The 21,499-nt window shown below is 49.3% G+C and overlaps 2 non-coding genes across 2 annotated transcripts; both read left to right on the top strand.

Moving 5' to 3' along the window:
- Positions 1-77: 77 nt before the first annotated feature.
- On the top strand, positions 78-180 carry LOC114006701 (U6 spliceosomal RNA). Its single transcript, XR_003548405.1, has one exon. It is a non-coding gene; the product is annotated as a U6 spliceosomal RNA (small nuclear RNA).
- Positions 181-19,657: 19,477 nt separating this feature from the next.
- Positions 19,658-19,763, top strand: LOC114006702 (U6 spliceosomal RNA). The gene has a single exon (XR_003548406.1). It is a non-coding gene; the product is annotated as a U6 spliceosomal RNA (small nuclear RNA).
- The last annotated feature ends 1,736 nt before the right edge of the window (positions 19,764-21,499 follow it).

The raw sequence follows: 21,499 nt of genomic DNA, 5'->3' as shown, positions 1-21,499 counted from the left end.
GAGGCCCTCATCAGCCAAGCTGGGTTGCATACTGCAACCTGAGGGCAACGGGAAAGCCTTAATGGTAATAAGCAGGTTCGCTTTCGAAGCACATATACTAAAATTGGAACGATACAGAGGAGATTAGCATGGCCTCTGCACAAAGATGACATGCAAATTTGAGAGTCGTCCCACATTTTTAATAAAAACTGTAGTAAGCAATGGGGACTTTTTATTCCTTTCCTTTCCTTTTTTTTTTGGGGGGGGGAGCTCCCCACCTGCTTATGAAGAATGGTGTTAGGGGTTAAAACATACTATACCGGGAGACCTTGTCAGAAGTCATTGAGTTGTTGGTCTTATCGATGTAGAGACCGTAGCGGCTTCCACTAGAGTGATGGGAACAGGGGTGAGGAGAAATAGGTGAATCTGAGATTTTATGAAGAGGTAGAATCAATAGGGTCTGGTGACTGACTGGCTGTAGGGAAGGAAAGGACAGGAAATCACTCAGCATCTAGCCTGAGCAGCTGGGTCAATAGCCACACTGCTCTCTGGAACGGGGAAGCGGGCAGAAGGAAAGAGGTTAGCTCAGTTGGGACACGCCAAGTTGGAGGTGCCTAAGTGACAGCCAGGTGGAGTTGTCCAGTCGGTGGTTGAGTCTTAGGTCTAGAGACCAGAAGGGAGACCAGGCAGATGCAAATGGGTTTGTAGCAGCAGACGGCACATTTGAGAGCACCAAGAAGAGCTATAGGTGTCTGGAGGCCACCGGAGGGAAGGACTCCATAGCAGTGACCAACTTCTTAGGAGGGGAATGGAATGCCTGGGTTTAGAGATATCCAGCAAAGTGGTGGGAATATTCCAGATGAGAGATGCTTGCGGTTGAGGAAGTGGAGCCATGAAATAAAGGGTTATATGTGAGGGCGTTCAGTTGTTTAATGGGGGGGGGCTTAGTACTTCTAAATGCCAGTGCCGAGTGGGGAGGTTGAGGTCGGGGGCAGGGGAAGGGTGGTGGTTGGGGGTGGGATTCTGTTCCCTCACAGCTACTGTGCAGGGTTACAGGGAGGGACTCTGGAACTGGGCTGCTTAGTTTTGAATCCATTTGACTTACAAGCTGTGGGGTCTTGAGCACATTATTTGACTCGTAGGCCTCAGTTTTTCTCATTCGTAAAGTGGAGATGATAGTTCCTTATAAAGTGCCACGTGCCAGGGTCTGTTCTCATGGATTCAGTTTAGTCCTCAGTACAACCAGGCACTATGCTTAGGGTGGAGATAGAAATGAAAAGCAGAGCACATGCAGGTCAGGGCCAGCAAGTGGCATGATGGTTAAGGGCACTGGACTCCCACATGGGAGACCGTGGTTCTAGTCCCAGACCTTGCAACTTGCTTTCTCATTTTCCCTCTCTCTCTCTCTCTCTGTCCCAGAATGAAAAGCAGAGCACATGCAGGTTAAGGGCCACTGTCAGGCAGCAGAGCCCAGCACCAGGCAAGCAGTTACCTCAGGCATCAGGGTAGAAGTGGAGGTATGCACATGGGACTTTCGGCTAAAACAAAATCAGGCCACTCTAACTTGTCCTGGAGGTGCTGGTCGAGCCATGTATCTGTAATGCACAGTGTTGAATGGGAAAACATTTTGGGGGCACTTGTATCAACCCCCCAACCACTCAGCCCTCCCCTCAGTAGCACCTGCCCTCAAGGAGCCTCCAGTCATTGCCATTGGTTGGGGGACGGGGAAGGAGCAGTGTACCCCTTACTCAGCACTTCACCAACTTGTGAAGTAATGGTATCAGGACCAGCAGCTGGCGTGATGGTTAAGGCACTGGATTCCCACGTGGCCAACTGACATTTTCATTTGAGAGCACCAAGAAGAGCTATAGGTGTCTGGAGGCCACCGGAGGGAAGGACTCCATAGCAGTGACCAACTTCTTAGGAGGGGAATGGAATGCCTGGGTTTAGAGATATCCAGCAAAGTGGTGGGAATATTCCAGATGAGAGATGCTTGCGGTTGAGGAAGTGGAGCCATGAAATAAAGGGTTATATGTGAGGGCGTTCAGTTGTTTAATGGGGGGGGGCTTAGTACTTCTAAATGCCAGTGCCGAGTGGGGAGGTTGAGGTCGGGGGCAGGGGAAGGGTGGTGGTTGGGGGTGGGATTCTGTTCCCTCACAGCTACTGTGCAGGGTTACAGGGAGGGACTCTGGAACTGGGCTGCTTAGTTTTGAATCCATTTGACTTACAAGCTGTGGGGTCTTGAGCACATTATTTGACTCGTAGGCCTCAGTTTTTCTCATTCGTAAAGTGGAGATGATAGTTCCTTATAAAGTGCCACGTGCCAGGGTCTGTTCTCATGGATTCAGTTTAGTCCTCAGTACAACCAGGCACTATGCTTAGGGTGGAGATAGAAATGAAAAGCAGAGCACATGCAGGTCAGGGCCAGCAAGTGGCATGATGGTTAAGGGCACTGGACTCCCACATGGGAGACCGTGGTTCTAGTCCCAGACCTTGCAACTTGCTTTCTCATTTTCCCTCTCTCTCTCTCTCTCTGTCCCAGAATGAAAAGCAGAGCACATGCAGGTTAAGGGCCACTGTCAGGCAGCAGAGCCCAGCACCAGGCAAGCAGTTACCTCAGGCATCAGGGTAGAAGTGGAGGTATGCACATGGGTCTTTCGGCTAAAACAAAATCAGGCCACTCTAACTTGTCCTGGAGGTGCTGGTCGAGCCATGTATCTGTAATGCACAGTGTTGAATGGGAAAACATTTTGGGGGCACTTGTATCAACCCCCCAACCACTCAGCCCTCCCCTCAGTAGCACCTGCCCTCAAGGAGCCTCCAGTCATTGCCATTGGTTGGGGGACGGGGAAGGAGCAGTGTACCCCTTACTCAGCACTTCACCAACTTGTGAAGTAATGGTATCAGGACCAGCAGCTGGCGTGATGGTTAAGGCACTGGATTCCCATGTGGCCAACTGACATTTTGAGTCCCAGACCTGGTGGCTTGAAATACACGCTAGGTACGTGTGCCCAAAATCTCAAGAAGAGAATGGACAAGAAGGGATTGTGGCATGGCCATCCCCCTTTGGGCGTAATTTCTCACTTTCTCACATTGTCTCTCTCTGGGGAGTGCACATGCCTTATGTCAAAAACCTAAAGAAAAGTAATGGTAGCAGTAGCTGATACTTAACTACACACCAGGCGGGATGTGCACTCATGCAGCTAGCTGAGGGATGTAGCTGCCACTATTGCCCATGGCTGCATGCCACGTGTGAGTAACCAGGCAAAGGAGGCAAAACCATGTCCACGCCAGGATTGCGACAGAGAAGGACAAGCATCTGGCAGGTGCGGCCAGGATTCAACTCAAACAGGTGGTTCTGCAGGGCGGCCCCCTCCCCTGTCATTCCTACCCCATCAGACGCTGCCTGCCTGCCATAAACCCACCTGCCTGCCTCAATCCCACCTGCCTCAGGCCGTCCTCAAGGCCCTTGTGGGTGTTGGCATCTTTCTTCTGCCTTTGAGTTTCTGTGCTAACCAGTGAGCTTCGGATAGAGGGAAACACTCTCAAATCAAAGCAAGGAAATGGCAGTTTTCACTCGGATCGCAGCTCTCCTGGGGAGGAGACATTTCTGCTATGCAGAGTGTAAAACCTGAGTTCACAAAGCAGCAGGAGTTGTTACTCCATAAGGAAAAAAAAATAGGAAAAAGAAAGGCTGCCTATTTCTGTGACCAGTCTTCTCTCCCTGGAAAACAGGTGCACATGCATGTCCCATCAGATAAGGAATACTGGGCCCTACCATGGTCAGGGACTGGGAGAGCTGGAGAGGGTGACATTTCAGCCTGGAGTCAGCTGAGGATCCGTTGCCTTTCCCTTGGTGACAGGCCAGGAGGAACAAAGGTAACCAAGCCGTCAAACCTGCAGAGCTGCTCTGGAAAGGGCTGTCTGAAGTGGTTGACTCCGATGTGGACAGTGGATGGCAGGGAGAAAAGGGATTTCCTGCCCTGCTGCAGAGCCTTCACTTCCTAGTTTGGGAGATCAAGACCCCCTAGACAACAACAAAAGTAGTAATCTCTCAGGTGGGTCTATCTCAGATGTCTTAAAAAAATATCTTAATATACGCAAAAGTAATACATACTCATTTTTTAAAAATCCAAAAAGACAATCTCTACCTCCTATGAGTGATGTACATATGTTTAGTTTTCTATGCCTCTAATTGTTTCCTTAATGAAATTACATTTTAATACAGGTTGCAACAGTATTATCCAAAATGCTTGAGGCCTGAAGTGTTTTGTGCTTCAGATCTTTAAAAAAATTTATTTCTGGCCCAGCCTCTGTGGTACAGTCAATGCATACCCATCTATAAAGCTGGAAACCAGATGCTGACCACAGTTGGGAGTCCCTGGCCCAGTTGATTTGAAAACATACCTGGCATCTGGGCAGGTGCCCAGGTGGGCTGGAGGACTGGAGGAAGCATCACAGTGTAACTGGACTTTGAGGGTACCTCTCTTTCTTTCTCGTGAGCGTATATACACTATCATGAATGGACTAAAAAAAAGAGGTTACTTAGGGGCTGGCAGGTGGTATGGTGGTTAAGGGCGTTGGACTCCCACGTGGCCTACCACAGTTCAAGTCCCAGACTAGTGACTTGCTTTCTCACTTTCTCTCTCTCTTTTCTCTCTCTCACTCTGTCCCTTTCCGGTCAAATTTTAATTAATTAATTAATTGTCGAATAAAATAATTCTTTAAAAAAAATAAAAGATTTCTTCTTTCCTGAGAGAAAGACAAACATCCTGAAGAGGGTCTCATGCTACGATCCTCCCCCAGCCTTCTTAGCCAACCAGATCATAGGTGGGTTTATGAGTGTGCACCTGGGACGTTCAAATGGACCTAGGAACCAAATCCAGATCTTCCGTATGGCCTCCAGCATGTAGATCAGTGTGCTGCAGCTGAGTCACTGCAGCTGAGCCCTTCTACATTTTTATTAATGTAGCCTTTTATGTCTGGCTTTTTATCCTTTTTTTTTTGGAGAGTTTTTTGCTATAGGGCACATGCGCTCAACAGAAAGAGCAAGACAGAGAGACAGTGAGAAATCACCCCCCAGGGGGGATGGCCATGCTGTAATCCCTTCTCCAGTCTCCTCTCGGGATCTTGGGCACGTGGGCATGCACACACATGAGCCTGATAGGAGTTTAAACCACCAGGTCCGGGACTCAAACTGCGGTCGACTACATGGGAGTCCAGCGACATAGCCATTACGCTGACTCCTGGTCCCATGTCTGGCTTTTTAAATTTGTTTTTAATTTTATTTTGCTTGATGGTATGTGTAGTTGCTAGAGAGAAGAAAGAGAAGACAGAAGGAGAAAGGACCCCCCCCTCCCCAATGGGGCATGGTCATACCACAATCCCTTCTCTTCCATTTCTCCATCCTGTTGGGATTCTGGGCACATACACACACACACACCTGGCATGTTTTCCAAGCTGTCAGGGTCAGGATTTGAACCATGATCATCCATGTGGGATCCAGCTCCCTTAACCACTAGGCTATGGGGCCAGCCCTTTACATGAACTTTTTGAAGTCCTTGTTTATATATGTAATAAAACCTGTGAGCTGGTAACACAACTGTCACAACTGGGACTTGAGACAATTACTCATTACTAAGTCTCTCAATAGGTTTTCATTCCCATTTGGTGAAAGAAAAGCATGTTTCGGACTCCTGGATGTGAAGCAAGCATTTGCTACTGTCTTGAACATTCTTGGGAAAATTAGCTGAGGCTGATGTGAGCTTAAAAATAAAGAGACTTGGTCAACAAAGCGTAAGTGGATGTGTGTGGGTGGAGCGGGGCTGCTTGGCAAGGAAGAGAGCCACAACAAGGGGAAATTGGAACTGGGCAGAACGCCACTGAGGCTCAGTGTTGGTAGGACGGCGTTTGGACGAGCCACAGAAACAGCCCTTCGGATTATGTTCCTGGAAAGGGCAGGAGGGAGGAAATAAGGAAGTGTGGTGGAGGGTTCCCAAACACTAGGGGTTTCGGGAAGAAGGCAGTGAGGGCTGAGGGAAAGTAGGAAAAATGTTCTACTGATCGGGAAGAAGCTACAGCAACTGGAAGCGTGGCAGTCGCCCGCCATGGGCAGGAGAGAGGAGCCGGCAGCTCGGGAGAAGTGCTGGGATGCTTTCATAGGCTGGGAGCAAAGGGAGCTGTCAGCTCCCAGCGGGCGTCTAAGCGTCTACCCGTCTACCCGGGCTTTCTTCTCCGGCCTGGCAAGTGCACTGTGGGTGGGCGTCAGGATGGACCCCAACTCCGCACAGGAGGAAACAGGCTCGAAGTAGCCAGGCAGAGGTCTTCCGTAAGGTCACATGGCTCTGAGAGCAGGGGAGCTGGATCCCAGCATGACGGCCTCACAGCTCCCCGTCACTGCCCACCACAGCCAGGCATTGTATGTTTCAAGAGCAGAAAACCCCGCTGGCTTAAGCCACAATGCCCAGCTGACCTAACAGCCAGCACTCGTTCTACCAAGACCCAGCGTGAATGACTTCATTTTCTTTCTCAGACACTCTCCACGAGTCTCTCACTTCATTGTTTAGAGCAGGAAAGGAAATAAGCCACAAGCCCTCAGTGGTCATTTGTTCCAAGTGTCCAGTTTCATAGATGAGGACACTGGCGATTCACTGACTTGCTGAAGGCCGCAGGCCGGTTGATAGCAGAGCTGGGCTGAGATTCTCGGCACCTCGTCAAGGTCCAGGGTGTGTCTGTCCTGCCATCCTCATCAAGTCCGCTCTGGGCCGCTCGGCTTTTGAGTCAGGCTCTATCGTCGGCTTTTGAGTCAGGCTCCATCGTGTTTGCCAGCCCATCTTTGTGAATGGCATGTGCCACTGCTCACTGCTCCAAGGTGTGCCAGGTCACTGGTGCTCCACTTTGGCTCCCCTGGCCCTGTGGGGGAGGCTGGAAGGAACAGTGACATCTGAGGACATACTACGCAGTCTAGGCCTCTGGAACATTCTAAGAGGCTCTAAGAAATTAACCCTCCAGCACTGGGGACCTGTCTGTCCCTTTCCTTCCTGGTTCCTTCAGACTGAGCCTGAGCAGGGGATGGGAAGAGCTGCGGTCTGGATTGCAGATGCCTTCCAGAGCCCCAGACCTGGAAAACATGTTCTTCCTAATTCCTGTCCCTCTTCTTCCAGGCTAGATTCCTGGCCCTGAGGTTGCGCCTAGTGAGAGAAGGGACTGATAGTGGAGGGGCTGCCCAGGCTGTGCCCCTTTATCACCGATTTCCAAACCACTGAGTGACTGGCGTCCTCTTCCCCAGGCCTTGGAAGTGGTGGATCCTTCTGCTCCATGATGGCAGAAAAAGAACTCCTAGTGACCCCACTCCATGCCAGGAGCTGTCTGGCCTGCCTTCCCAGCTGGTCTGCCCAGGGCAAGGAAATGGCACTGCCCCAGCCCTGACCACTTGGTTATCCAAGAAGTCATACCTCTCACAGAGAGGGCCTTAGGGTCTGTCTTCAGGATGAGAGACGACAAGAGCGAATGCAGACGTGCCCAGGAAGGATGCCCGTCTGGGGAGGAGTGCGGTGCGAGGATGACAGCTGGCCTAAGGCACCTGCCACACAACTCCCCTTCCCTTGACCTTTTCTGATGTTTGCCGAGCACTGCTGAGGGTCTCAGGGCTGAGTAAGGTGCTTTCAAGGTGTTTTATTCAGTCAACTCAGTCATTCTTGCAAGGCAGACATCATTACCCCCATTTTATCTATTTTGTGTTTTAAAAAGATTTTTGCTAGGAGGCAAGTGCTCTCACTGAAGAGAGACAGAGAGAGGGAAAGTGAGAAATCACCCTCTGGGGGATCGCCATGCAGTAATCCCTTCTCCGTTCTCTCTTTAGGATTTTGGGTAGGCACATAAATGTGCTCAGTGTGATTCTCAAGCCTCCAGGTAAGGGACTCAAAATAGAGAGCTGGCCATTGGGATCCAGTGCCTTAACCATGCCAGCTGCTGGCCCGACATTACCCATTTCAGAGGTCAGGAAGGTGAGGGTCAGCAATTCAAGTGCAGTCCAAGACCACACAGGTGATGGACTTGAACCCAAGGGTGTCGCCCCGGGCTCCCGGGCCCACTGTGCTGTCTCACCCGCTTCTCCACCCGCTTTCTACCCTGGCTTTCTGGCCCCCACTCCCTGGATACATGCTCCCTAGCACCTGAGCCCACCCTCCCTCTCAGGGATGCCTGAAGCCGGGACACCAACCCACTTAGAAAACACAGGTGCAGCCCCAGGCACTGGGTGGCTGACTCCATAGTCAGTATTGTTCGGGGTGCCTGGGGAGGTCAGGCAAAGCAGGCAGACACAGGGTAGGTGCTGCCGGTCCCTGGCTCCCTGTGAGAATTAGCAGTCGACTGGAGGATGGGGCGGAGGGGACTGGCTGGGCTTTTCACTTCATTTACTAGAGGGGGAGTTTCACCCACTGTGAACCTGGGGCGTGTTGGGCTGGGTCCCTCCTCCTAGCTGACTGGTGGGAAAGCAGCCTGACAGGGGTTGGGGGCCCTCCCAGCCCACCCACACCGGGTAGACAGCCACCTGGCATTTTGTATTTCCCAGGATGCCCCAGGGCTCCCAGAAAAGGGACTTTCACAACCCAGGAATGACCTGAGCTGCATGTCTGGGGGAGCAGATGGTCCCATGAACCTCAGCTTGGAGGGCCAGCAGAGAGCTGGGCAAGTATGGGCCTCCTCACAGTGAGGCTTCCTCACGGGGGTGCTGCCTTGGGGAGGGAGTACTTGACCGCCAGCAAAGGCAGCCTGGAGGGGTTTGGGTGCATAAAAGAGGACTATGTTCCGGCACAGGCCAAGCGCACCAAGCACGGGGGCGCTGTGGCTTCTGGAGCTGGCCTCTCGAGGTCTGGAGGAGCGGGGCTCCGAGGGTTTTTGGGGTTTTTTTGGAGAGATTTTCGCTATAGGGCGTGTGCACTCGCCAGACAGAGAGAGACACAGAGACAGAAAGCGAGAAATCACCCCCCAGGGGGGATGGTCACGCTGCAATCCCTTCTCCTCCATTCTCCTCTCGGGATCCTGGGCACGCACGCACACGCGCCCGGCGTGAGTTCTAAGCCACCGGGTCCAGGACACAAACCGTGGTCGACTACGTGGGAGTCCAGCAACATAGCCATTACGCTAACTGCTGGTTCCCATGGCTCCGAGGGTTTTCAGGATGCTGATGCCACAGCCTCTCTGGGGAGCAACCTTCCCCACTCCTTCACTCATTTGTTCTTCGACTCAGTTGTCAAAACTTCAACTTCAAATGATTTTTTTGAAGACTTTACATAAAGCCTAGACCTAGGTTCTTGAAGCACAGTGGTAAGACTCAGTCTTTGCCTGCAAATAGAAGGGAAGGAGATTAAACCGCCACCTAGCCCTCCAGGCAGATTAAAACAAACAAAAAATCCCAAAACCCAAAACCGGTCTCCTGGCACACCAGCCAAGTATCTGGGGAGTAAAGAGGAAGGAGGAAGGAATCTCTTTGGAGAAAAAGCAAAATTTCTCAAGGGAAGGTGTCGCATTCCTGGGACCACTTGCTTTGGGTTTATTCTGTTTCCGTACTATTGGTAGCCAGTGAACGAGGCTGTGGAGTGGGCAGTAGGAAGAGGACCTTTCAGGCTGCAGACCCCAAAGGAGCTGAAGTACCGACATCTACAATTATGGGGTACATGAAATAGCCCTGACTGCAGACGAGAGAACTCAAATAAGGTCAGATATGGGCAATTTAATATGCCTCTCTTCTTTGGGTTAGACTACACTTTAAAAAAAAAAAAAGTATTAATTTGGGACCAGCAGTTGGCATAATGGCTATGTCGCTGGACTCCCATGTAGTCGACCACTGTTTGAGTCCTGGACCTGGTGGCTTAAACTCATGCCGAACACATGTGCGTGTGTGCCCAAGATCCCGAGAGGAGAATGGAGGAGAAGGGATTGCGGCATGGCCATCCCCCCTGGGGGGCGATTTCTCGCTTTCTGTCTCTCTCTGTCTTTCTGGTGAGCATACATTCCCTATAGCAAAAATAAAACCTTTAAAAAAAAGTATTAATTCATTTCTTCCATGAACAGGACAGAGACAGAGACACCCCCAACAGGGCCCTGACGCCATGACCCACCCCAGCCTCAACCAGCCTCCACTGGTCACAGCAGTGACACACACGACTTGCAAACAAGTTTCTGCCAGCAGCAGGCAGGCAGCCATTCCAGCGTGACAAGGCGTTTTGACACTTTTTTTATTGTTTCTTTTCCTTAGGGCAGAAAATGAGGGTCAGTAGTTACACTCAACCTACAACAGTCTTTCCTTGTCAAGTTTTTCTATTTTTCATTAGAAACATTTCAAAGCAATCATGTTATCCTATAATAAGAGTAATACATAGTAACACATAAGAAATACCATTTTTCACATACCTGATTGGGAAAAGAAAAGGCTTAAAAGTATGTAGCAGGAGTGTGAATTGAAACACTCACTATGAAGGACAGTTGGACAATGACCATCAGAATTGCAGTGCAGCTTGTCAGACTCTCCCCTGCTCTTAACTGAACAGCTCAGTTCTGAAGACTAGGTGGGGACAGAGAGGAGAGTTACAAATTCAGAATGGGGCCTGGGTGGTATTGAGGCAGGGACGAAAGAGAATGAACCCTGCAATGCCAAGTTGGAATGAGTGTGAACTCACAGTTTTCAATACACATAAATTGATCTAATGGGCCAGCAGGTGGCATGGGGGTTAAGAGCTGGATCCCACCAGCTAACTGTGTGGTCTGAGTCCTGAACCCTGCAGCTTGAAAATCATGCCAGGCACGTGTACCTGAAAGGAGAAGGGATTGTGGCGTGGCCATCCCCCCAGAGGGCGATTTCTCACTTTTCCTCTCTGTGTCTCTGAGCACACATACCCTATAGCAAACTTGAAGAAACTGATCTAGATATAAATATGGAAGTAATGTGGGTATGCGTGGGCCCGCCACATATGCACAGATAACCTCTAGCTTTTCCCAGAGGGCTTGCGAGGAGTGACACCCCATAGCAATGAATACTCTTGGCTTTCCAATCTTGGCTCTTAAATATTACTTCCCACTAAAAGGAACCAGGGCTCCTTGAAGAAATGGCTGATCCTAGAACCAAGACAGGAAGACCTATAGGATGCGCCTGGAAAGCAGGAAGGTTCCCAAAGATCAAAAGGGGCTTCTACAGTCAAACCAGAGACAATTAGCATCAAAATGAATAACGGTGGGCCAGCCCTATAGCCTGGTGATTGAGAGCCAGATTCCACGTGGCCAACCAAGGTTTAAATCCAGGTCTCAGTGGCTTGCAAACATGCCGGGTGCATGTGTATACCTGTGATATGGGCAATTTAATATGCCTTTTTAATATGCCATTCCCCTTTGGGGAGTGATTTCTCCCTCTCCTCTGTTTCTTTCTGGTGAACACATACACCCTTTGACAATTTTTAAAAAATGACAATATTGACTAAAACAGGAGACCATGAGTCTGGATAGACAAAGATGATCAGAGAAGCCTGCATACATCATTTTAACCAAGAGGGTAAATCAGAATCACGTGTCAACCGACAGGACACTGTGCCGGAAGCCAGCGTGGCTTCCGTGAGATTCCTACGGAAATGTACCCCAAATCTAAACAGAAAAAAGAAAATGAGGAAAAACCCAAATTGAATACAACTGGCCTGTGATCTTCAGAATGTCAAGTCCATGAAAACCAAGAGGAGACAGGAGCTGTTCCAGACGGAAGATGAAAGAGCCACACACAGAAACACGGCATGTGATTCTGAACTGGGTCCTTTTGCCGCAAGACAATGATTGGGGCCAACCTTCAATGGGGTATGAGAGTTAGGTGGTAGCAAGGATCAATGCTAGCATGCTGATTTGAAGGTCGCATTGTGGATACATGGGTGAATGTCCTTGCCTACAGGAAACACGCAGTAAGGTATTTGGAAGGAACTGGGCAGTGTACTCTCAAATGGTTCTGGATACTTTCTATAAACCTGTGATTGTTTTGGAAGAAAATTATTTACTTAGATTTAAAAAACATAGGGACCAACAGGTTGCATAGTGGTTAAAGTGCTGGACTCCTACATGGCTGAACATGGTTTGAGTCCTGGACCCGGCAGCTTGAAAATCATGCTGGGTGCCTGTGTGTGCATGCCCAAAATCCCAAGAAGAGAATGGAGGAAGGGATTGCAGTGTGGCCATCCCCCCGGTGGTGGTGGGGTGATTTCTCACTTTCCTTCTCTCTGTCTCTGTCTCTCCAGTGAGCACACATGCCCTGTGGTGCAGTAGGGGTAGGGGTCCTTTTTCACTTTCACTCTCTCTCTCTCTCTCCCCAGGTAGCGCATGCATGCTGTAGGAAATTATATATATATGTTGTGTGTGTATATGTATATGTATATTATATACACACATATATATTATATGTAATATATGTGCATATATATGTAATATATGTGTGTATATATGCATATATGTTATATTGAATGAATAAAATATCTCAGGACCAATCTGTAGAACATATTGTCCTATGAAAAAAGCAGGTGTAGAACTGGGTACCTAGAATACTATCATTTGCAAACAAAAAGAAATTAAATCAATCAATTTAATGTGCTTGCTTTTTGTTTTGTTTTGTTTTTAGTTTTTTTGCCACAGGAAGCATGTGCTAGTCAGAGAAAGACAGACAGAGTCAGTGAGAGGGGAAGTGAGAAATCAGCCCCCAGGGGGGATGGCCACATCACACTCCTTTCTCCTCTATTTTCCTCTCAGGATTTTGGGCACACCCACAGTGATCACCAAACCTCCAGGTCCAGGACTTGAACCGCATTTGACCATGTGGACGTTAACTCCTTAACCACTATCGCACCTACTGGCCTCTGTGCTTGCTTTAACATGTGCAGAAGATCTCTGTAAATTTGCCCAGAAACTGGTAGCATTGGCTACCTGTAGGGAGGAGTTCTGGTCCTCCAGAGGGTGCCCTGCAAGGAAGAATCATCTTCTATACCATTTTGAACTTTGCAATTTTGAAGCAAGTGAATGTTTTACCTCGTCAATAAATTAATGACATTAAAATTATATGTGAAAAAGTAAAGCTGGTGCTACCGATACATGCAGTAATGTTCACAAAGAATTTTGAAATGTATCTGATTTCTCCTCTTGTTACAAATTAGTAAACTGCCTTCCGGGAGGGTCACACCGTTCCCGGCGGGGCCTTGCTTAAGAATAAGAACAGTTCGCTATTCCCATCTGTCTTTCCCCAAGACAATAAAAACTAGTTGTTGGGATCTTTAGTGTTATGGAATGAATTATGTATGCGACCACATTTGGAGATAGTCTTTTTTTTTTTTTTTTAAGTTTTACTCTAGGGCAGGTGCTTGCCAGAGAGACACAGAGAGCGAGAGGTAGAGAGAGAAAGTGAGAAGGCGCTTCCCATGGGGATGGCCACCCTGCAGTCCTTTCTCTTCCATTCTCTTTTCAGGATTTAGGGCACGCACACGAGCCTGGTGTGTTTTTCAAGACACCAGTCTGGGTCTTAAGACGCAGTCAGCGGGAACCAGCAGTTAGCGTAATGGCTATGTCGCTGGACTCCCACGTAGTCGACCGCGGTTCGCGTCCCAGATCCAGTGGCTTAAAACCCATGCCGGGCGCGTGTGCATGCATGCCCAAGATCCCGAGAGGAGAATGGAGGAGAAGGGATTGCGGTGTGGCCAACCCCCCTGGGGGGTGATTTCTCGCTTTCTGTCTCTGTCTCTCTCTGTTTGTCGGGCGAGTGCACGTGCCCTATAGTGAAAAACCTCTTAAAAAAAAAAAGACACAGTCAGCCATCCAGCCGCCCTAACCTCCATGCCATCTGCTGCCCCCAAGATAGAGACTGTAAAAGGTAAATAATTAAAATGATGAGGCTGGGCCGGCAGGTGGCATGGTGGTTAAGGGTACTGGACTCCCACATAGCTGACTGTGGTTCAAGTCCCAGACCTGGAGGCTTGCTTTTTCACTTTCTTTCTCGAAATAATAAATAAATAAATAAATAAAGTTAAATAAAATAGTTGTTTTTTAAAAATGATGGGGCCAGCAGATGGTGTAGTGGTTACGTTGCTGGACTTCCACTTCTTTGACTGCAGGGTTTGAGTCCTGGATCTGGACTCTCATATGGTCGACTCCAGGGTTTGAATCCTGGACCTGTTTTTCAAGTCCTGGCTTGAAAAACACTAGGGGCATGTGTGTGTGTGCTCAAGATCCTGGGAGGAGAATAGAGAAGAAAGGATTGTGGAGTGGCTATCCGGGGATGATTTCTCACTTTCCCTCTCACTGTCTCTCTCTCTCTCCAGCAAGTGCATGTGCCCTAAGGCAAAAACCTCTCAAAAAGAAAAAACAAAAAAAAACAGAGGTAAGTAATTAAAATGAGGTAAGACCTAATGCAATATAGGTGGTGTCTCTCCAAGTAGAGGAAATTGGGACACAGAAGACAACGTGAAGACAGGGAGGAAACGGCCCAGCACAGGCCGAACAGAATGGCCTGGAATGGATGCAGGCCTCAGGTGAAACCAACCCTGCTAACACTTGCACTCAGACCTCCAGCCTCCAGGTCTGGGAGAAAACAAAGTTCCATAGTTGTAGCTACTAGTCTGTGAAGGTGTAAGACTCCGGTCTTGAAGCGGGATCTGACCGAGGCTGTCTCCCACAGCAAGGGCAGACCCAGAGGACAGACAGGCGTGCAGCGCGGAGGAAGCTGCAGCACGGAGGAAGCTGGCGAAGGAGATAGCGAGAAAGGCGAGAGGGCCCCCAGCGGAGCAGGACGTGGATTGGGATGATTGCGCAGGCCCGTGGCAGCTGCTGAAGGCCATGGAGTGAGGGACACGCCCAGATAGACCATATTAGAAAAGGATTTGGTAGATAATAGGCTGGAGTGGACACCCACTGGGAGACCACGGCAGGCTTCCTGGAGAAAGATGACCACGCCCCTCTGGTGAGCGGAGCAGAGGTGGGTTCAAGTTTGCTCAGAAAAAATGGGAGAATTGCTGGCACGAGTTTGGGAAGACCATGCAGGGTAAGAGGTCTGGGCTGACTAGAGAGGGATAAGAGAAACAGAGGAAGGGTAGAAAGACTGTGTCCATGGCAGGAGAGAGCAAGGGGTAAGGACAAAAGGCTTTGAACTGGAAGAGAAGAGTGAGATGGAATCCACCAGGGACCGTGGGACTGTGGGCCGTGACCAGGCCCCAGGGACGGGTCTGTCGCACTTGTTCAGCGGGGAGAACCAAAGCCTGTTTCAGGGAGTTGCTTCTGGAGTGAGGTCGGCGGGGTGGGCCTCCCTCACACAGGACAGACAGAAGACAGTCACCTGTGAGGGCAGAACCAGACCGGCCGTACAGGTTCATCTCGTTCTCCCCATGCCAGATCTCAGGGGCCTGGGACCCACAGCTCTGCCAGATCTGATATGGGCCGAGTCCTGACATGGCTGGGGTGGAAAATCCCAGTGTTCCTGGAAACTCTTCCCCTTGGGCTCACGGGTCTGCTCTGACGCACAGCACTGAGCAATGTGTGACTAACAAGTGAGCGTGTGAGGCAACAGGGCCCTGGCGGGCTTGGCCTAAGAGAACGGGGCTGGTGAGCTGCAGCTGGAGGTGTCTGCTCCGCAGGGAGGGTAGGAAATAAAAGCTTCAGCGCATCAGCAAGGGGCCGGTGGAGGGCGCGGCGGCTGGGGGAAGAGTGGAGAGACGATGCTGGAGAAGCAGGCAGAGGCTCACAGGGCATGCCAAAGGGCTGGCATCACCCAGGAGCGTGGGGAAGCCACTGAAGGCTTTCAGCAGGGAAGGGAAATACTGACGGGTCTTCAAAAGGTTCTTTTTCCTGTGTTGAAAAGGGATGGGGGAGGGCAAGAGTGCGTGCAGAGACCTGAGTCAGCGCCATGCCTGCAGAATCCTCATATCACATGGATTCCTCGGGGAGATGCTAAAATGCAGGCCCTGGTCTGGGCTGGGCCAGAGGCCCTGCATCTTTGACAACTCCCAGGCGATGCTGATGTTGCTCCATGGCCCACACCTGGAGGAGCAGGGGCTTGTCCAGGTGAGCAGTGGCCGTGGCCTGGGCCTGGAGAAGTGGACGACCCACAGATGTAGCTGGGAGGCAGACCTTCCAGAACATGGCGATGGATAGGATGTAGTAGGAAAGAGAGAAGAAGGTACCAAAAGGGACCCACGGGTCTGGAGTAGGCTGTCTGTGATGGAGAAGACTGGAGGAGCTGCTGAGAGGTCAAACCCGGACATGAGCAGATAGAGATGCCTGGGACACCGCCACAGGGAGCTGAAAATACGGAGTCTAGGAAAAGGAGTGGGTGTGCTGTCTACCCCGACCCGGTCTTCTCTCCCATTCTCTAAGTGAGGCCTCAGTGCCCATGCCCAGGAAGTGCCAGCCTTACTTATCCCAAATACCTTTGCAGACCCTCCTGCCTCGGTACGCCTCAGCACGGGGCACTGCTTCTTGTTGGCCTCAGCCGGCCGGTCTCCTGCAGAGCCAGAGGAAAGCACCCTCCACAGGCAGCTCAGACACCAGGCCGCCAAGGGCGAGTCGGGGTAGGACAGTTTGCAGGGGAGAGGATACAGCTTCTCTTTGACAGGACAAAAGCCATGTTCTCCTGGAAGAACTTTAAGGAGCTGAACCTTGGATTTGGGACCTCAGCCTCAGGTGACTCACCAGCCAGGAGTCCCCTTAGCTGCCCCTGGAGCCCACAAAGCCAGACGGCTCAGCCTGCTGGCGCCACCTCGTGTCAACTTGAGGGGATGGCCCTCTGCTGTGGCTGCGGAGAGGCTCAGGCAGGCGCACTGATTAGGTACCAGGCAAGGAAAGCTGAAATGCAGCCACGGTTTCAGGCAACCAAGGCTTCAGGGGCCAGGGTCCGGGGATGCGACCTAGGAGTCTGAGAGCTGGATTATATGGATTCTGTTTTAGTTTTCTGGGGCTATCATAATTAATAACCATCAATGGGGCAGGCTAAAGTGACAGAAATGTGTTCTCTTACGGTCCTAGAGCCTGGAAGTCCAAAATCAAGGTATCTGCAGGGCCCTGCTCCCCCTGAAGGCCCTAAGGGAGACCCTGTCCTGCCTCTTCTGGCTTTTGGCAATCTTGGTCTTTGATTTGATTACTGACAGACCACTCCAATCTCTGCCTCTGTTGCCACATGGCGCCCTTCTCTTGGCCTAAGTTCCTTTTCTGTAAGGACACCACGCGTTGGACTAGGGCCCACACAGCCCACTATGACTTGATCTTAATTTGGTTACTTCTGCAAAGGCCCTACTTCCAAATATGGTCACACTAACGGGTACACAATGCAACCACCAGAGGTGCCCTGAGCAAACAGCCAGGTCAGTGTGGTGCCCGGGCACACGGGCTGCTCTCTCCTGGAGCTTCTCAAGCGTGGCTGTTTCACAGTGCAATCACTGGGGCTGGCACGTGGCGTGGAGGTCGAGGTGCTGGACCTCTACATGGCCAACTGCGATTCGAGTCCTGGACCCTGGCAGCATGCTTTCTCACTTTCCCTCTCTCTCTTTCTGTCTCTCTTTGGTGAGCACATTGCCCTATAGCAAATTAAAAAAAATATGTGCCTACATATAAAATAATAATAGTAGTAATAAAATTAAATAATTAAAAAAATAGTGAAATCTTGATCTGTGGCCATCTTGTTCACCCTGACTCCTCACCTCCTAGCAGGCCGGCCTAGAGACTCTATGTCATTGAACTAGGAAAGAAAGATGGAAGAAGAGAAAAAGGCTGTTGGGATGATGAGGAGGGATTCAATATGGGGGCAGACGTGTGCAAAGCAGTTGGCTCGAGCTTGACAGAGCAAGTGACATTTAAGCTGGGTCTTGAATCTAAGGAGTTTTCCAGAGGCAGAAAAGAGGTGAGGACAAGGAGTGAGGCGTGGATAGAGTTAACACCGTGGGCAATGGACGCAGAGTGTGAGAGGGGATGTGACGTTGATTTTGCAGGAGCAGTCAGATGTGGTTGGAGAGGACGGCGTGGGGTGGGGAATACTGCAGACGGCATAGACTCGGAGACTGGGGATCTATCGTGAAGTATCCTGTGGGTGGTGGGGCACCCTGGACGGTTTTAAGGCATGCTCTAGGGGTTGTAATCACCCCACAGGGGGAGGGGGTCCATGCCAAGTCCTTTCTTGTACACTCTCCTCTCGGGATTCTGGGCAGGCAATCACATGTGCCCAGCATGGTTTTCAAGCTGCCAGGTCCGGGACTCGAATTGTGGTTGGCCATGTGAGAGTCCCACACCTTAACCATCACTCCACATGCTGGCCCTAGAAAGGGCCAGTTTTCAAAAATAGCTTTTCCATTTTCTGTTCCCACCAGTGTCATATGAGGGGCCCAGTAACTTGAATCCTCATCAGCACGGAGTGTTACCAGGTCTTATTTAATCTTATCCATCTTAATGGATGTGTGCGATATTTCACTGTGTTTATGAACACAAGGTTGACTAATGGTGTCAAGATTCTTTCCAGTGCTAGCTCACCACCCATATGTCTTCTTTGGTAAAAGTTATGTTCAATCTTTTGCCCCAGGACTAGCAGATGGTGTAATGGTACTTTGATGGATTCCCACATAACTAACTGCAGTTCGAGTCCTGAACCTGGAAGCTTCAAACTCATGCTGTGTGTGTGTGCGTGCTTGCCCAATATCATAGGAGAATGAAGGAGAAGGGATTACAGCATGGCCATGCCCCCAGGGATGATTTCTTGCTTTTTGTCTCTCTGTCTCTCTGTCTCTCTCTGGCCAGTACACACACCCTATAACAAAAATCTCTCTCTAAAAAAAAAAAAACAACCTTTTGCCCATGTAAAAAAAATTGTTATTGAATTTTGAGAGTTATTTTTGAGAGAAAATAGTTATTTTAAAAAATTCTGGATACAAGTCTTTCGTTAGATATTTTACAAATATCTTCTCCCTTTTAAAAATATTAATTATTTTATAGATTTTCTTTTAAAAAAAACAGGGTCTTGCTATTGTGTTAGAGTAATTGGGGCCAGAGGTATATGCTTCTAGAGGTGTAGCTTTTAGGATGGGTTGAGAATCAAATCTGGGCTTCTTGTGTGGCCTCAGCCTGCCAAGTAGCAATATCAATCAGTATGTGCTACTATAGCTAGACTTACATATTTTTAAAATCAGTTTGCCAGAGGGCATGTATGCTCACTAAAGAAAGAGGGAGAGAGAGAGAGACCCTCAAATGCATGTGGTCAAATCCTTTCTCCTCTATTTCTCTCTCCCCTGTCTGCATTTGGGACATGCATACCCATGTGTCAGCCTATTTGTCAAGCCTCAGGGTACAGGACTCAAATTGCGAGGTTGGCCATGGGAGATCCAGGCTCCCCTAACCACTAGACCACCAGGATGGCCTGGCGGAGACCATGCAGCCAACATAGGCAGAGTCAAAGAGCTGTCGCTCACGTCTAAGCAAGGCTTGGGTGAGAAAAGTTGCTGACAAGGACCACAGCTGTGAGCTCGGGCTTTCAAACTGTGTTTGCTGTGTTTCTCTGCCATGGGCTTTATTGCCGTTACGGTACCCCGGCTTTTTCTGGGTGACCTATCTATTTATGATGGAGACTGTTAGACTCTCGCTATACCTGGGGTCTTTATTACTCATCCAGGGAAGTATGATAAATTACCCTCCAGTGCTCGCTTCAGCAGCACATTACGAAAACTGGAACGATACGGACAGGATTAGCATGGCCCTTGTGCACGGATGACATGCAAATTTGCGAAGTGTTCCATATTTTTGGGAAAAAATGTAGAAGTAAGATATTTGTGGGACACAGATGTGGTTTGTTGCCTATTGATGATGTCGTGTGTAGTATTCTCAACTCTCCTGCTGTCTGGTGTATGTCATGTTGGGTCAAATCTCTTTACAAACTAAATGATGTATTACAATTGAATGTATAAATAATAATAATAATAAAATTACCTCCAACTGACTTTAAAACAACAACAAGCATTGGTTCTCTCAGTTTCTGCGTCTGGGATTCAGAAGCGGCTTGGCTCATGTGCTGGCTTGGGGGGGGTCTCTCCTGAGGCAGCCCTTGCCAGCTGGGGCTACAGTCCCCTGAGGGCTGGCCTGAGCTGCAGGATCTGCTTCCAGACTTCCTCCCGAGGTTGGCAAGCTGGTACCAGTTGGCTGGAGACAGCTGTCTCTCCCCAGTTAGGACTCTCTCTGGCTACTTAAATGTCCATCTGACATGGTAGACTGCTTTCCCCAGAGCTTAGGATTTAAGTGTGTCCAAGGAACAGGTAGTAATGTCTTTCCTGACGCAACCTTGGAAGGCACGTACTGTCACTTTGCCACGTTCTATTGGTTAGAAGTGGGTCACTGAGTTCAGCCTACATTCAATGGAGGAGGTAATGCTCCAGGTCCAGGAGGGAGGAGGCTTAGAGCACTTGTGTGTATATTTTTAGTTTTTTACATGTATTTTTCTTCATTCACAATAGAGGATGTGCCTATGCATGAGAGAGAGAGAGAGGGAGAGAGAGAGAGAAGTGAGAGAGAGAGAGAGCCCCTCCACAGGGTCTTCCTCAGTCCTCTAACCCATCAGATTCTGGGCACTTGCACTGTGCTTGGCTTGCTTCAAGATGACCTGGCTGAGGATTCGAACCTCAGTTGCCATGTGGGGTCTGGCCTCACTTGAGCAGTGCATTACAGCTGCTCTGTGGACCTGGCCCCAGTGTGTGCATATACTAAAACTACTCAGTTATGTTACTAAATATGTCCAGATGGACGATTGCTATATTTTCTAGATAGAGGATTCTTTTAGAATGTAATTTTATTCTTTATCCCCCCCTTTTTAAAAAATTTTTTGGAGAGGTTTTTACTATAGGGTGCGTGCACTCTCCAGAAAGACAGAGATAGAGACAGAAAGCGAGAAATCATCCCCCAGGGGGGATGGCCACACTACAATCCCTTCTCCCTTTTCCTCTTGGGATCTTGGGCATGCACGCACACAGGCCCGGTGTGAGTTTAAGCCATCAGGTCCGAGACTCGAACCGCGGTCGACTACATGGGAGTCCAGCGACATAGCCATTACGCTAACTGCTGGTCTCCCCCCTTTATTTTTTATCATATGGTTTGTTTTATTCTATGACAGGTTGTTAAGCCAGCTTTTCATCCCTTTATTCTCCAATTTTCATTGTGGTTTCATTGTAGGTCTTTCTCACAGTTAGCTTTTTATTGAATCTGTAGGACTTTGATCTGATTTGATAAATTCTTTAATAATTGAGTTGAATATGCTTATCTTTCTAATAACATGAACACATTTAGACTTATTTCTATCATCTCATTTCGGATGACCTCTTTATTCTTCCCTTTTACCTTTTCTTACTTCTTTGGGTTGAAAATGTTAGCAATTTTTTATAATCTTCATTTTCCCCTTGGCTGGAAGCCAGGAGATCCTTTCTCGATTCTTTCAGAAGTCACCTAACTTTTTCTAAAACAAGGTGAAGTTATTCGTTATTTCTCTTCTCCC

This window comes from Tupaia chinensis, unplaced genomic scaffold (genome assembly GCF_000334495.1).
Source record: "Tupaia chinensis unplaced genomic scaffold, TupChi_1.0 Scaffold149686_1, whole genome shotgun sequence".
Classification (NCBI taxonomy): Eukaryota; Metazoa; Chordata; class Mammalia; order Scandentia; family Tupaiidae; genus Tupaia; species Tupaia belangeri.
Note: the sequence above shows the minus strand (reverse complement) of the source record. Positions and strands in the feature narration are given on the sequence as shown.